Raw genomic sequence first — 14114 nt, 5'->3', positions numbered from 1 at the left:
GTCTCAGGATGGTAAGTTGGTGGTTGAAGATGTCCCTCTAGTGGTGTGGGGGCTGTGCTTTGGCAAAGTGGGTGGGGTTATATCCTTCCTGTTTGGCCCTGTCCGGGGTGTCCTCAGATGGGGCCACAGTGTCTCCTGACCCCTCCTGTCTCCCCTCCTGCTTCTACACCTGCATTGCTTGCTGTTTGGGGTTTTAGGCTGGGTTTCTGTACAGCACTTTGAGATATCAGCTGATGTAAGAAGGGCTATATAAATACATTGGATTTGATTTGATTTGTCTGTGTCTCTTTGTGTGTTTATCCTTGAGAGTGTTACACGACACAAGCATGGGTGTGTGTGGTCCATTTGCCACCAAAGTGGATGTGCTAATGGGCTAGCAGGCAGATTCTTGCTGAAATCATCAATGGTATGCATCCCCTGCATCAGTGGAAGTATCCCCTGCTCTGTCAGACACACAAACCCACACAGAGTTGTCCTTCACATCACACCACTCCTGACATACTGTACACTATCGTGGTTATTAGGTTAGGGATGGGTATTGAAGGAGGTACACACACACACATCCTCCTATCAGCCAGTTCTTTAGGGAGCTTGGCATTTCCCAGCTGCTGTGACAGAAGTCCAACATGACAAGGGCATTTCATCCTGAAGACTGTGACTTTTATTACTCTCCCTCAGATGCAGTAGTAAAGAATGATGTATTTAAAGTCATGCATTAAGGATGACCTCACAGTGGAGCACAAGATAACTGGCAAGGTTAAATTAACATCCCAGAATGCCTTGTGGCTTCCTCTGTCATTCATTCTGCTTCCCTTGCTCTTTTACACCTACCCTACTCTTCCTCCCTCTCTCTCACATTACCATCTTACTCATCTCCCCTCTGTCTTTGCTTCTACATTTCTCTCTACTTATCAAAATTAAACTCCATATTTCAACAAATCAGATGGCTTATTCATCACAAAACCATTTGAAGTTGCCAATTATTCTAATGATTATTTAATTGGCAAAATGGGCAAACTTAGGCAGGAAATGCCAACAACGAACAGTGAGCCATCGTACTTATGCATACAAAAAAATACAAATAATGAAAGAAAAGCATTGCAGGTTTGAATTTTGTAAAATTAATCTGGGAGAGGTGGAAAATGTATTGTTATCTATAAATAATGACAAAACTCATGGCATTGATAACTTAGAAGGAAAGCTATTGAGGATTTAATGATTCTAACAGCAGACCTATCCGTTTGATGCCAGCTCTTAGCAAACTGTGGGAAATATTTTTGGGGACTAAATGCAATGCTATTTCTCTGTAAACAAATTAACAACAGACTTTCAGCATGCTTATAGAAAAGGGCACTCAACATGTACTGCACTGACACAAATGACAAATTATAATAATAAGATTGTGGGAGATGTAATGTTAGATTTCAGTGCAGCCTTTGATATCATTGACCATAACCTGTTGTTGAGAAAACATACAGTACCAGTCAACAGTTTGGAAAAACCTAATCATTCCCCTAATCAATTTTCTTTTTTATATTTTTCTACATATTTTCAAAATCAAAACCTTGAAATAACACATATGGAATCATCTAGTAAAAAAAATAGTGTTGAACATTTCAAAATATACTTTATATTTGAAATTCCTCAAAGTCGCCACCCTTTGCCTTGATGACAGCTTTGCACACTCTTGGCATTCTCTCATCCAGCTTCACGAGGTACCTGGATTGCATTTCAATTAACAGGGTGCCTTGTTAAAAGTTAATTGTGGAATTGATTCCCTTCCTAATGTGTTTGAGCCAATCAGTTGTATTGTGACAAGGTAGGGGTGGTATACAGAAGATATCATGGCAAGAACAGCTCAAATAAGCAAAGAGAAAAAACAGTCCATCATTACTTTAAGACATGAAGGTCAGTCAATATGGAACATTTCAAGAACTTTGAAAGTTTATTTAAGTACAGTCGCAAAAACCATCAAGCACTATGAAAAACAACTGTAAAACAACTGTAAAAATATTGTCTGTGAGTATAACAGAACTGATATTGCAGGCAAAAGCCTGAGAAAAATCCAATCCGTAAGTGCCTCATGTTTTGAAAGCTCTGCGTTCCAATGCGTCCCTATTGAGCAGTGAATGGGCTATCAACCAGATTACTTTTTCTACAGTATTATTCCCTCCGCAAGGCAATCATACTTCCCTGCCCCTCTTCTTACCGGAAAGATGTTTGTTTCTGTCGGGCGCAATGCGTGAAGAAACTAACTGGCTGCACCGTATCCGTTAGCGTCTCTCGAGTGAGCCATGTTTCCGTGATGCAAAGAACATTACAGTCTCTGATGTCCCCCTGGAATGCTACCCTTGCTTACATTTCATCAACCTTGTTGTCAAGAGACTGGACATTGGCGAGTAGTATGCTAGGGAGTGGTGCGCGATGTGCCCGTCTCCGGAGGCTGACCAGAAGACCGCTTCGTTTCCCTCTTTTACGATGTCGTTGTTTTGGGTCGCAGGCTGGGATCAATTCCGTTGTCCTGGGTGAAAGGCAGGACACAGGATCCGCTTCGGGAAAGTCATATTCCTGGTCGTACTGATGGTGAATTGATGTTGCTCTTATATTCAGTAGTTCTTCCCGACTGTATTTAATGAAACCTAAGATTACCTGGGGTGCCAATGTAAGAAATAACACGTAAAAAAAACGAAATACTGCATAGTTTCCTAGGAACGCGAAGTGAGGCGGCCATCTCTGTCGGCGCCGGAAGTTAAGTAGGTGTAGGTGAACGGATGAAGCAATGAGGAGGAGGTGTGATGGTGTGGGGGTGCTTTGCTGGTGACACGGTCTGTGATTTATTTAGAATTCAAGGTGCACTTAATCAGTATGGCTACCACAGTATTCTGCAGCGATACGCCATCCAGTCTGGTTTGCACTTTCTGGGACTATCATTTGTTTTTCAACAAGACAATGACCCAACACCTCCAGCCTGTATAAGGGATATTTGACCAAGAAGGATAGTGATTTGTTTAACACTTTTTGGGTTACTACATGATTCAATGTGTTATTTTATAGTTTTGATGTCTTCACTATTATTCTACAATGTAGAAAATAATAATAACAAAGAAAAATCCTGGAATGAGTAGGTGTATCCAAACTTTTCACTGGTACTGAAGTAAATACTGGTAAATAGTGTGGTCTACAGCTTTTCATGAGATACTCTATCTTAGGCGAGCAAAACCCCGAATTTAATGAAAGTTTGAGTTTTATCGAGTGCTATTAGCATTTAGCATAGCGCATTTGCATTTCCAGATGTCTAGATGGGATGCATGCGTCCGGGGTCGACTCAAGAGGTTAAAAATGATACCCAATTAGAGACAACGATAGCCAGCTGCCTCTAATTGGGAATCATACCAAACACCAACATAGAAAAACTAAACTAGAACCCCACATAGAAAAGAATAACTAGAAAACCCCCCAGTCACGCCCTGACCTACTCTACCATAGAAAATAAGGGCTCTCTATGGTCAGGACGTGCCAAGTTGCCAACTAACGTTACGTTAGGTAGCTAGGTAACATACCGGTACATACTGCTGTAATGATGTGCTATGCTGTTTGTAAGGATAGCGTAGCTAACAAATTGTCAGCCAACATAACTTGTAATGTAATTTATTTGAAAAGTCATTACTTTATTACGTTGCTCAACATTTTCTTAACATTTGTCATAATTAGTTAAAGCAATGAATTTGTATCCGTTCTCGTCAGACTTCGGCTTCATATGTTCCGCCATTCACTTCAAATCTGAAACAATTGTGAAGCCATGCCCATTTTATGAAGAAATGCATTATGGGCCCTAAAAGCACTGAAATAGTGTCCAATGCTTATGTACTTCGTATTTTGGCAAATAATTATTTAGTACGACATCGGGAAACTTTTGGCATACAAACTATAACCATAGTATGACCAATAAGCATAGAGAGGCTTTTTTATTTTCTATTATGGTTAGTCCAGTGTGTGACTAGGGTGGGCATTCTATGTTCTTTTTTCCATGTTTTTGTATTTCTTTGTTTTTGGCCGGGTATGGTTCTCAATCAGGGACAGCTGTTTGTCGTTGTCTCTGATTGAGAACCATACTTAGGTAGCTCTTGCCCACATGGGTTTTGTGGGTAGTTGTTTTCTGTGTCTGTGTTTCACCATACAGAACTGTTTCGATTTTCATTTTGTTGTTTCATTTGGTTATTTTGTATTCAGTGTTCACTTATATTTAATTAAAATGGACACTTACCACGCTGTGTTTTGGTCCGATCTTTCATACTCCTCCTCAGATGAAGAAGATCGTTATATACATACTCAATTTACTTCACAAATACTACAGTTAGTATGATAATTCAAGCACAGCTATTGTCTAAATGACTGATAGAAACACATTCATAACCATAAAGGGGTAACGAGCCCCTAATACTGGGGGGAAAATTGCCTCCAGCACACTCATTCAACATAAACTCAGCAAAAAAAGAAACATCTATTTTTCAGGACCCTGTCTTTCAAAGATAATTCAGAAAAAAACCAATAACTTTACAGATCTTCATTGTGAAGGGTTTAAACTCAGCGTGAACGTGCCTTAGGCATACTGCAAGGAGGCATGAGGACTGCAGATGTGGCCAGGGCAATAAATTGCAAGGTCCGTACTGTGAGACGTCTAAGACAGCGCTACAGGGAGAAAGGATGGACAGCTGATCAACCTCATAGTGGCAGACCATGTGTAACAACACCTGCACAGGATCAGTACATCAGAACATCACACCTGCGGGACAGGTACAGGATGGCAACAACCCCTCCATCAGTTCTCAGTCTGTCCGCAATATGCTAAGAGAGGCTGGACTGAGGGCTTGTAGGCCTGTTGTAAGGCAGGTCCTCACCAGACATCACCAGCAACAATGCCGCCTATGGGCACAAACCCATCGTCACTGGACCAGACAGGACTGGCAAAAAGTGCTCTTCACTGACGAGCCCTTTTTTGTCTCACCAAGGGTGATGGTCAGATTCTCATTTATCGTCGAAGGAATGAGCGTTACACCGAGGCCTGTACTCTGGAGAGGGATCGATTTGGAGGTGGAGGGTCCGTCTTGGACTGGGGCGGTGTGTCACAGCATCCTCGGACTGAGCTTGTTGTCATTGCAGGCAATCTCAACGCTGTGCGTTACAGGGAAGACTTCCTCCTCCCTCATGTGGTACCCTTCCTGCAGGCTCATCCTGACATGTACCTTTAGCATAACAATGCCACCAGCCATACTGCTCGTTCTGTGTGTGATTTTCTGCAAGACTGGAATGTCAGTGATCTGCCATGGCCAGTGAAGAGCCCGGATCTCAATCCCATTGAGCACGTCTGGGACCTGTTGGATCGGATGGTGATGGCTAGGGCCATTCCCCTCAGAAATGTCTGGAAATTTGCAGGTGCCTTGGTGGAAGAGTGGGGTAACATCTCAGAGCAAGAACTGGCAAATCTGGTGCAGTCCATGAGGAGGAGATGCACTGCAGTACTTATTGCAGCTGGTGGCCACACCAGATACTGACTGTTGCTTTTGATTTTGACCCCCTTTGTTCATGGACATATTATTCATTTTCTGTTAGTCATACGGTGGGGAGATCTATGACCAATAAGCATACTACATTGTCACGCCCTGGCCATAGAGAGGCTTTTTATTCTCTGTTTTGGTTAGGCCAGTGTGTGACTAGGTGAGATCTAGATGAGATCTTGCATGGAGCCCCAGACCGAGGGTGATTGACCGTCATCTTGAACTTCTTCCATTTTCTAATAATTGCGCCAACAGTTGTTGCCTTCTCACCAAGCTGTTTGCCTATTGTCCTGTAGCCCATCCCAGCCTTGTGCAGGTCTACAATTTTTTCCCTGATGTCCTTACACAGCTCTCTAGTCTTGGCCAATTTGGAGAGGTTGGAGTCTGTTTGATTGAGTGTGTGGACAGGTGTCTTTTATACAGGTAACGAGTTCAAACAGGTGCAGTTAATACACATAATGAGTGGAGAACAGGAGGGGTTCTTAAAGAAAAACTAACAGGTCTGTGAGAGCTGGAATTCTAACTGGTTGGTAGATGATCAAATACTTATGCAATAAAATGCAAATTAATTACCTAGAAATTATACAATGTGATTTTCTGGATTTTTGTTTTAGATTCCGTCTCTCACAGTTGAAGTGTACCTATAATAAAAATTACAGACCTCTACATGCTTTGTAAGTAGGAAAACCTGCAAACTCGGCAGTGTATCAAATACTTGTTCTCCCCACTGTATATCTGTGGAACTTGTTCAGTTTATGTCTCAATTGTTGAATCTTGTTATCCTCATACAAATATTTACAAATGTTTAGTTTGCCCTAATGAAAAGAAGTTGACTGTGAGAGGACTTTTCTTTTTTTGCTGAGTTTACTACTTTACAAAAACGTATCAAATATTTTCTCTCCAAAGAAGTGGATTATTTATCTTAAGGCTTTCCTTCTTAAACAATTATAGATCTAACTTCATTGGAATATATTTTCAACTTTTTCAACTTGTTTTGTTGAATTATCTCTAAAAGTTATGATGCCACAGAGGAAGAGCAGTGGCAGCCAAGGAAAGTGGTGATATTTTCTGATCTTAATGGGAATTACAGGGGGGGGGGTAGTTACCCCAGGGGACTATTTACCCCCTAGTACCCAAAGCATTTCACTGTTAATCTACACCTGTTGTTTACGATGCGTTTGAAAAAATGTGAATTGATTTAAACGTCTATACGTACACTCCCTACCATTCTCTCTCTTTCTCTCTCTCTCTCTCAATATCCACTCTCTCCCTCTAACTAGCTTCTCTGGTTCAGAGGGGTTGGGTTAAATGCGGAAGGCTCATTTCAGTACTTGCCTTTCCCTACTTGCACTCTTTCTTTCCCTCTCTCCACCACTTTGCCTCCTTCCATTTATCAATGCAACCTCACCCCCGCAGGCAAAGTCATCTCAGATTAGACTGCTCTGTCCCCTCCCTCCTTCCTTGACCCAACCAGTCACATCGTCCCTCTAACCCAGAGTAATTTTCCCAATTGCTGTCTAATTGGGTTTCTCCTGCGATTAGGTCAATAACAACCTTCCTATTAGAGTTTAATGTTCCCTAATGAGGCCTGTGGTTGCCGGCCGTTACATTAAAGGCATTTGTCAGTCGCCAACAAGCTAATTAAGTCCTGCAGGCCTGCTGTTTATAAATAGCCTCAGCTAATTGATGGGACATTACTGAGATCTCTACGTGTCAATCTATAGCTATGTTTCCATCCAATTGGTGACAGATTTTCTAGAACATTCTAAAATCCGCATTAAAACAGAGATGTGTTTCCATCAAATTGACCTGTTGCTGATGAAAAGCTGTGCGTGATAGTGCACATAAAAATAACTTTTGAGGTTAAATTCCCATGTACCGATAAAAAAATTAACTGGGTTTCCATCTCAATTTCAACTCTACTGATGGATTTGTCACAAAAAATGCTGCGTTATATAGCAAATGTGCACACTCTGGTCTTGGCAAGTGCGCTCTAGCCAATAGTTAGTGAGTGAGTGAGTGAGTGAGTGAGTGAGTGAGTGAGTGAGTGAGTGAGTGAGTGAGTGAGTGAGTGAGTGAGTGAGTGAGTGAGTATGCATCCCACATCTGTTAGCAAAAATATAATTCCTACTGCCAACCCTTGTTATAGATAGATAACCATCCTTCGTAGAAGTGCTTGGACTGCATTCGGAAAGTTGACAGTGTATGTCAGAGAAAAAACGAAGCCATGAGGTCGAAGGAATTGTCCGTAGACCTCCGAGATGGGGTTGTGAAGGGTACCAAATTATTATTTTTTCCCAAGCATTGAACATCCCCAAGAACACAGTGGCCTCCATCATTTTTAAATGGAAGAAGTTTGGAACCACCAAGAAATACTCTCAGAGCTGGCCGCCCGGCCACACTGAGCAAACAGGGAAGAAGGGCCTTGGACAGGGAGATAACCAGGAACCCGATGGTTACTCCGAGAGATCCAGAGTAACCATCGGGTGTCTGCAGCACTCCACCAATCAGGCCTTTAAGGTGGAGTGGCCAGACGGAAGCCACTCCTCAGTTAAAGGCACATGACAGCCCGCTTGGAGTTTGCCAAAAGGCACCTATAGGTCTCTCAGACCATGATAAACAAGATTCTCTAGTCTGATAAAACCAAGATTGAACTCTTTGGCCCGAATGCCAAGCGTCACATCAGGAGGAAACCTGGCACCACCCTTACGGTGCAGCATTGTGGTGGCAGCATCATGCTGTGGGGATGATTTTTAGCGGCAGGGACTGGGAGACTAGTCAGAATCGAGGGAAAGATGAACGTAGCACTGTACAGAGAGATCCTTGATGAAAACCTGCTCCAGAGCGCTCAGGACCTCAGACTGGTGTGAAGGTTCACCTTCCCACAGGATAACGACCCTAAGCACACAGCTAAGACAACACAGGAGTGGCTTCTGGAGAAGTCTCCTAATGTCCTTGAGTGGCTAAGCCAGAGCCCGGACTTCAACCTGAATATCTCTGGATTCCTGAAAATAGCTGTGCAGCGACACTCCCTATCCAAGCTGACAGAGCTTGAGAGGATCTGCAGAGAAGAATGGGAGAAACTCCACAAATGCAGGTGTGCCAAGCTTGTAGCGTCATACCCAAGAAGACTTGAGGCTGTAAAGGGTCTGAATACTTATGTAAATGTGATATTTCAGTTTTTATTTGAAATACATTTGCTAAAATTTTTAAATATGTTTTTTCTTTGTCATTTTGGGTATTGTGTGCAGATTAATGAGAGAAAAAAATGCATTCAATCCATTTTTGATTAAGGCTGTAAACATAAAATGTGGAAAAAGTAAATGGGTCTGAATACTTTCTGAAAGCACTGTATAATATTAAGTTTCAAGACACTTATTCATTCAAAGGTTGTTCTCTATTTTTGCTATTTTCTACATATGAAATAACACATGGAATCATGTAGTAACCAAAATTGTTAAACAAATCTATTAATGGGTGTGCCTTGTTAAAAGTTCATTTGCGGAATTTCTTTCCTTCTTAATGCGTTTGGGCCAATCAGGTGTGCTATGACAAGGTAGGGGTGGCATACAGAAGATAGCCCTTGTCATGACTGTCCACGAGAATCCAAATAGGTCAGATCAGGTTTGCAATGAATATCTTCAATCAGACCCCCTCTCGCCCGCAGAGAGGGGGACGGAATGAACTGGGGGGAGGGGGTGGGGGGTTAACAACTCACAACCTGTTGCATATCAAGTAGAGAAGATTCAGGTCTCACTCTTAAAACCTGTTAAGACTCCCATTACTGTGCAGGTAGCGTGACTACAGCTCAAGCTCATTACCATAACGCACAATGCGCAAAAATATTCCTAAAAATATTTAACCTCCACACATTAACAAGTAAAATAGCTCAAATGAAAGATAAACAAGTTGTTTATCTAGCCAGCAAGTCAGATTTCTAAAATGTTTTACGGCGAAAACATAGCACATATTTATGTCAAACCACCACCGCAGACATAGCTCATTAGCATAGCCAAGTAGGAAAAAATATGCAATCAACAAACGCAGGATTAAAAGAAAAATCATTTCACTAACCTTTTGAAATCTTCATCAGATGACAGTAATATAACATGTTACACAGTACATTCATTTTTTTTCAATAATATGCTATATATATCCATAAATCTCTGTTTACAATGATGCATCGTTCAAAAAATGCTACTAAAATGTCAGGAGAAATGACGATAGCTCCGGCAGATAACGTCAGCTAACAAGGAATACACATCATAAACTTTGACTAAATATGCATGTTTTACATATGTATAGGAAGATACACTTCTTCTAAATGCAATCGCTGTGTTAAATTTAATTTTAACGTTACAGTTTGCATTTACTAGGCTATACTAGGAGTCGGCGCTCCAAAATGTAGCATTCTGGCTCCTCTATCTTGGAGTCGACAGAAACCCAAATTTACCACATAAATATTCCCTTCCCATTGCTGTTCTTCCATCAAAAGACCTGGAAGGGATTATACTTACCGAAACAGCGTTTAGTTTTCAAGTCTGCGTCTTTCGGTTCTCAAAATAGCCTCATTTTGGTCAAAATGTAGGCAAAATTCAAGTGGATGCGCACCAAAACGTCGAAAATATATATTATATGTCGAGTAAACTTGTCAAACTATGTTCATAATTAAGCTTTAACATGTTATAAAGGTGTACAGCAATTGTGAGGACGAAGAGAAACACACACGTCTTGTCATTGATCCTGAAGAAAAGAGAGAGCGGGAGCAGAGGTGCACTTTTTTTGGGCGTGACCAAGACCTTTCGGCACGCTCAACGTCTCGTGAGCGCGCGATTCACACAATGACAAGCCCCATAGAAAGCAGGCTTCGCGCTGAACACGTAGAAACTGTTCTCAGAGCGGTAGCCTTTTGGGAAGTGCGTTTAAGATGACGTCAAAGTTGGGGCAACTTTTTCCATGACAAGAGAGATTTTGGGAGAATGCATGCCCTGACACTTCTGCTTTACATAGAGACAAAATTTAAACGGTTTTAGAAGCTTTAGAGTGTTTTCTATTCGATAATATTTTTTATATGCATATATTAGCAACTTTTGAAAAAAACTTATCCTGTTTTATATGGGTACCCAAATCCTCCAGAAGGGGCAGTAAACCGTGGTAGCCTTAACAGGTTAAAATTCACCAGAGGAATGTGCCAGTGTTTCAAGAGACTTCCTGCCGAAACTCTAACACGTTCAAAAGCAAAAACTGGAACAATATTTAAAACATAGAATGTGGGGAATGGTTAAAGGCGATATATAGAACACTAATGTAATTTTGTTTGTTATTTTGTGATGTCATTAAAAATGTTATAAAGGAAATAGTGTAACTTGGAAAGTATACCAACTACATGTATGAAGTGTCCGTCCTATGCCATGTGCATGTAATATGAAACATTATGAAAGTGATTTTGTTAATGTTATGGCTGCAATCCCCGTACAGGGACCAACATCAGGGGAAATTTCAGTGACAACTAAAAATACAACTTCGTAAACGTTAAACATTCTTGAAAATGCAAGTGTCTTACACCCTTCAAAAAATTTGAATCTTAGTAATCAAACTATGTTTTCCAATTTAAAATAGCTATTACAGAGAACAAATCCCATGCTTTTGTTTGAGAAGAGCAATCAACAACAGAAACATTTTCCGCCATGACAGTTTTTACACATTCACATCTGAAGGTAAAATTATGACTTACATTCTGATATCTTGCTCTTATTTCTCTTCCTGAGGGTCCCAGTGATCAAATGAAGTGCCGTTTTATTTGATAAAATCAATTTTTATAGCCTAAATCGAAACATTTTGTAAACCGTTTGTGCCGTGAATTCCATCTCTATCAATTTTTTACTGAGCATTCGGCGTGATTCCCCCTGTAAACAACCCCGTCATGGTGGGTTTCAGTGCATTCCTCTGGATGTTTGCAACACAGCCAAACATTTTTTTTGCAGGGAGTATTGACCGAAATGAGCTGATTTGAAGACAACGATAAATGACTACCTTACGCACCAATAATTTTAGCGAAGCTTCATTGATTGACTATATTTCTGCCCAATGACCACTGATCTTCTTGAAATATAGCTGGGTAGATAGCCAATGAGCTGAGGTAAACACCAGTATGTAATGGTTTTGGGTTGAACCACAATTCCTTGTTTGTAATCGCACGCGCAGGAACTCCCATGCGCAGCTGTATTTCGGAAAGTTGTAGTTTCAACGATTTCATTGAAGATATCATGGTGAATAAATCAGGTAAAGCGAAGTCAAACTCTAAAGTGAAAGTGAAAAAGTGAAAGTGAGACAGATTTTTTGTTTGAGGAATCTTGGAGTGTTATGATTCAAACGAACTGAGGAGCTGTTTCTGCAAGGACAGGACATACTTCTGGACGGGAAAGTGCTAATGCCATTTTATGAAATATAAAAATATATATATATTATATTTTTTTTAAATTGCAATGAAGTGTGTGTGTGTGTGTGTGTGTGTGTGTGTGTGTGTGTGTTGGTTTGTTTGGGTGTGTGTGTATATATATATATACACAACAATGGCCAGAGTGGAATAGAACAGCACTTCACCTGAGTGACTGTTCCCTCTGCTCTATACAATACATATCTGTTTATTTTATGTGATGATAAAAGGCTCATGCAATACAAATATTTTTTAAATGTTTTCTTTCACAGTGATAGCGACTCCGACTGGGAGCCCCCGGTGCCAAGCTGCCCGCTCTACCTGTGCCCCCAGTGGTGTTCATATGCCACAGTTCATTACTGCAGGCATGACTGTGCCTCAGAGCCAAAAGGGCACAGCATGGAGGCGTCGTTGTGTTCTGTATCGCATGAAATGCACCACTTGTTCAGTTTGCCTCTGCTTTACATCAGAAAGAGACTGCTATGGGACATGGCACAGGCAGCAAAATATTATGATGAGGACTCCCAAGAGATGTACTGTTTTGTTAAATATTTTTTGTGTGTGTGTGTGTGTTAGAATAGCTTTTTGATATGTTGTATATAGTTATTTGCACTGCTGTATATAGTTATAGGCATTTCACCATTTCGGCCACTTGGGTACATTTGGGCAACTTGTGTGGGACACCTGGGTGACTTCATGCTAAATGTCATGTAGCTCACCCATTCCTGAAGTTATCAGTCTGAAACTTTGCACACCTACAGTTGCCCTCTTGTGTTATCCATCAAAATTATCTCCAGCATCCTATCTGACTGTGTGGCTATTCTAGTACATGTGAAAGATGATACTACAACAATAAAAAACAGAAAACGTATGCTCTTTCGTTCTCTTTTCTTCCACCAGATCTGCTGTGTTATATTCTCCTACATTCAATTAACATTTCCACAAACTTCAGAATGTTTCCATTCAAATGATACCAAGAATATGCATATCCTTGCCTCTGGGGCTGAGCTGTGTTGTGACTTGACTTTAACATTCATCTGAAGACGACAGCGGTTCTTTAATAAGTTACCATCTCCCGGATGAAACTCTAAAAGGTATTTTACTTATCACATCTTTAAACAGTCAACTTATTAATCATAACCTCGTGTCATATCATCATTCTCAACCGTCGTAACCTACTTGCATAAAAAAACAGTGCCGTACATAAGATTCAGTACTACACAAATTGATTATTGATTACTTGATAACAGATAAATGAATGATGTATTTACTAGCTAATTAAATGGTAACACATAATAAACATAGACACTTAACCACTCTAGGGTATGTGGGACGGTAGCGTCTCACCTCGTCAACAGCCAGTGAAACTGCAGGGAGCCAAATTCAAAACAACAGAAATCCCATAATTAAAATTCCTAAAACATACATGTATTTTACACCATTTTAAAGATGACTGTAAGTCGCTTTGGATAAAAGCGTCAGCTAAATGGCATATATTATTATTATTATTATACACTTGTTGTAAATCCAGCCACAGTGTCCGATTTCAAAAAGGCTTTACGACGAAAGCAAACCAAACGATTATGTTAGGTCAGAGCCAAGTCACAGAAAAACACAGCCATTTTTCCAGCCAAAGAGAGGAGTCACAAAAAGCAGAAATATAGATAAAATTAATCACTAACCTTTGATGATCTTCATCAGATGACTCACACAGGACTTCATGTTACACAATACATGTATGTTTTGTTCGGTAAAGTTCATGTTTATATCAAACAATCTCAGTATACAATGGCGCGTTACTACGTTCAGTAGTTCCAAAACATCCAGTCATTTTGCAGAGAACCACATCAATTTCCTGAAATAGTCATCATAAATGTTGATGAAAATACAAGTGTTATACATGGAATTTTAGATCCACTTCTCCTTAATGCAACCGCTGTGTCAGATATTTTAAAACCTCATAAATTATATGAGCAAAAAATATTCCACTTTATTTGGAACTGCAAGCCAGGACATTTTTTACAGGCCTATTTATATAAAGAATGTGAATTCGGAGTTCAGAAATGATTCAATATTAAAGCATTGTACTTCTCACTAAATGTTTCAGTCATACAAAAATTATA

General features: G+C 40.4%; 1 protein-coding gene across 3 annotated transcripts in view; it reads left to right on the top strand.

The window, feature by feature from the left end:
• Positions 1–12847, top strand: part of LOC118395988 (tripartite motif-containing protein 44-like) — a 137830-nt gene extending 124983 nt beyond the window's left edge. For 2 of the 3 annotated variants that reach the window (XM_052465964.1, XM_052465961.1), the window contains exon 7: positions 12264–12846. The gene's annotated coding sequence lies outside the window, so the exon portion shown is untranslated. Of the gene's footprint in view, positions 1–12263 lie in introns of all 3 variants that reach the window. The other variant, XM_052465963.1, reaches the window with a different exon arrangement.
• Positions 12848–14114: the final 1267 nt, after the last annotated feature.

This window comes from Oncorhynchus keta, chromosome 17 (genome assembly GCF_023373465.1).
Source record: "Oncorhynchus keta strain PuntledgeMale-10-30-2019 chromosome 17, Oket_V2, whole genome shotgun sequence".
NCBI classification, from domain to species: Eukaryota; Metazoa; Chordata; class Actinopteri; order Salmoniformes; family Salmonidae; genus Oncorhynchus; species Oncorhynchus keta.
The sequence above is the reverse complement of the archived record's forward strand: the minus strand, read 5'-3'. Positions and strand labels throughout refer to the sequence as shown.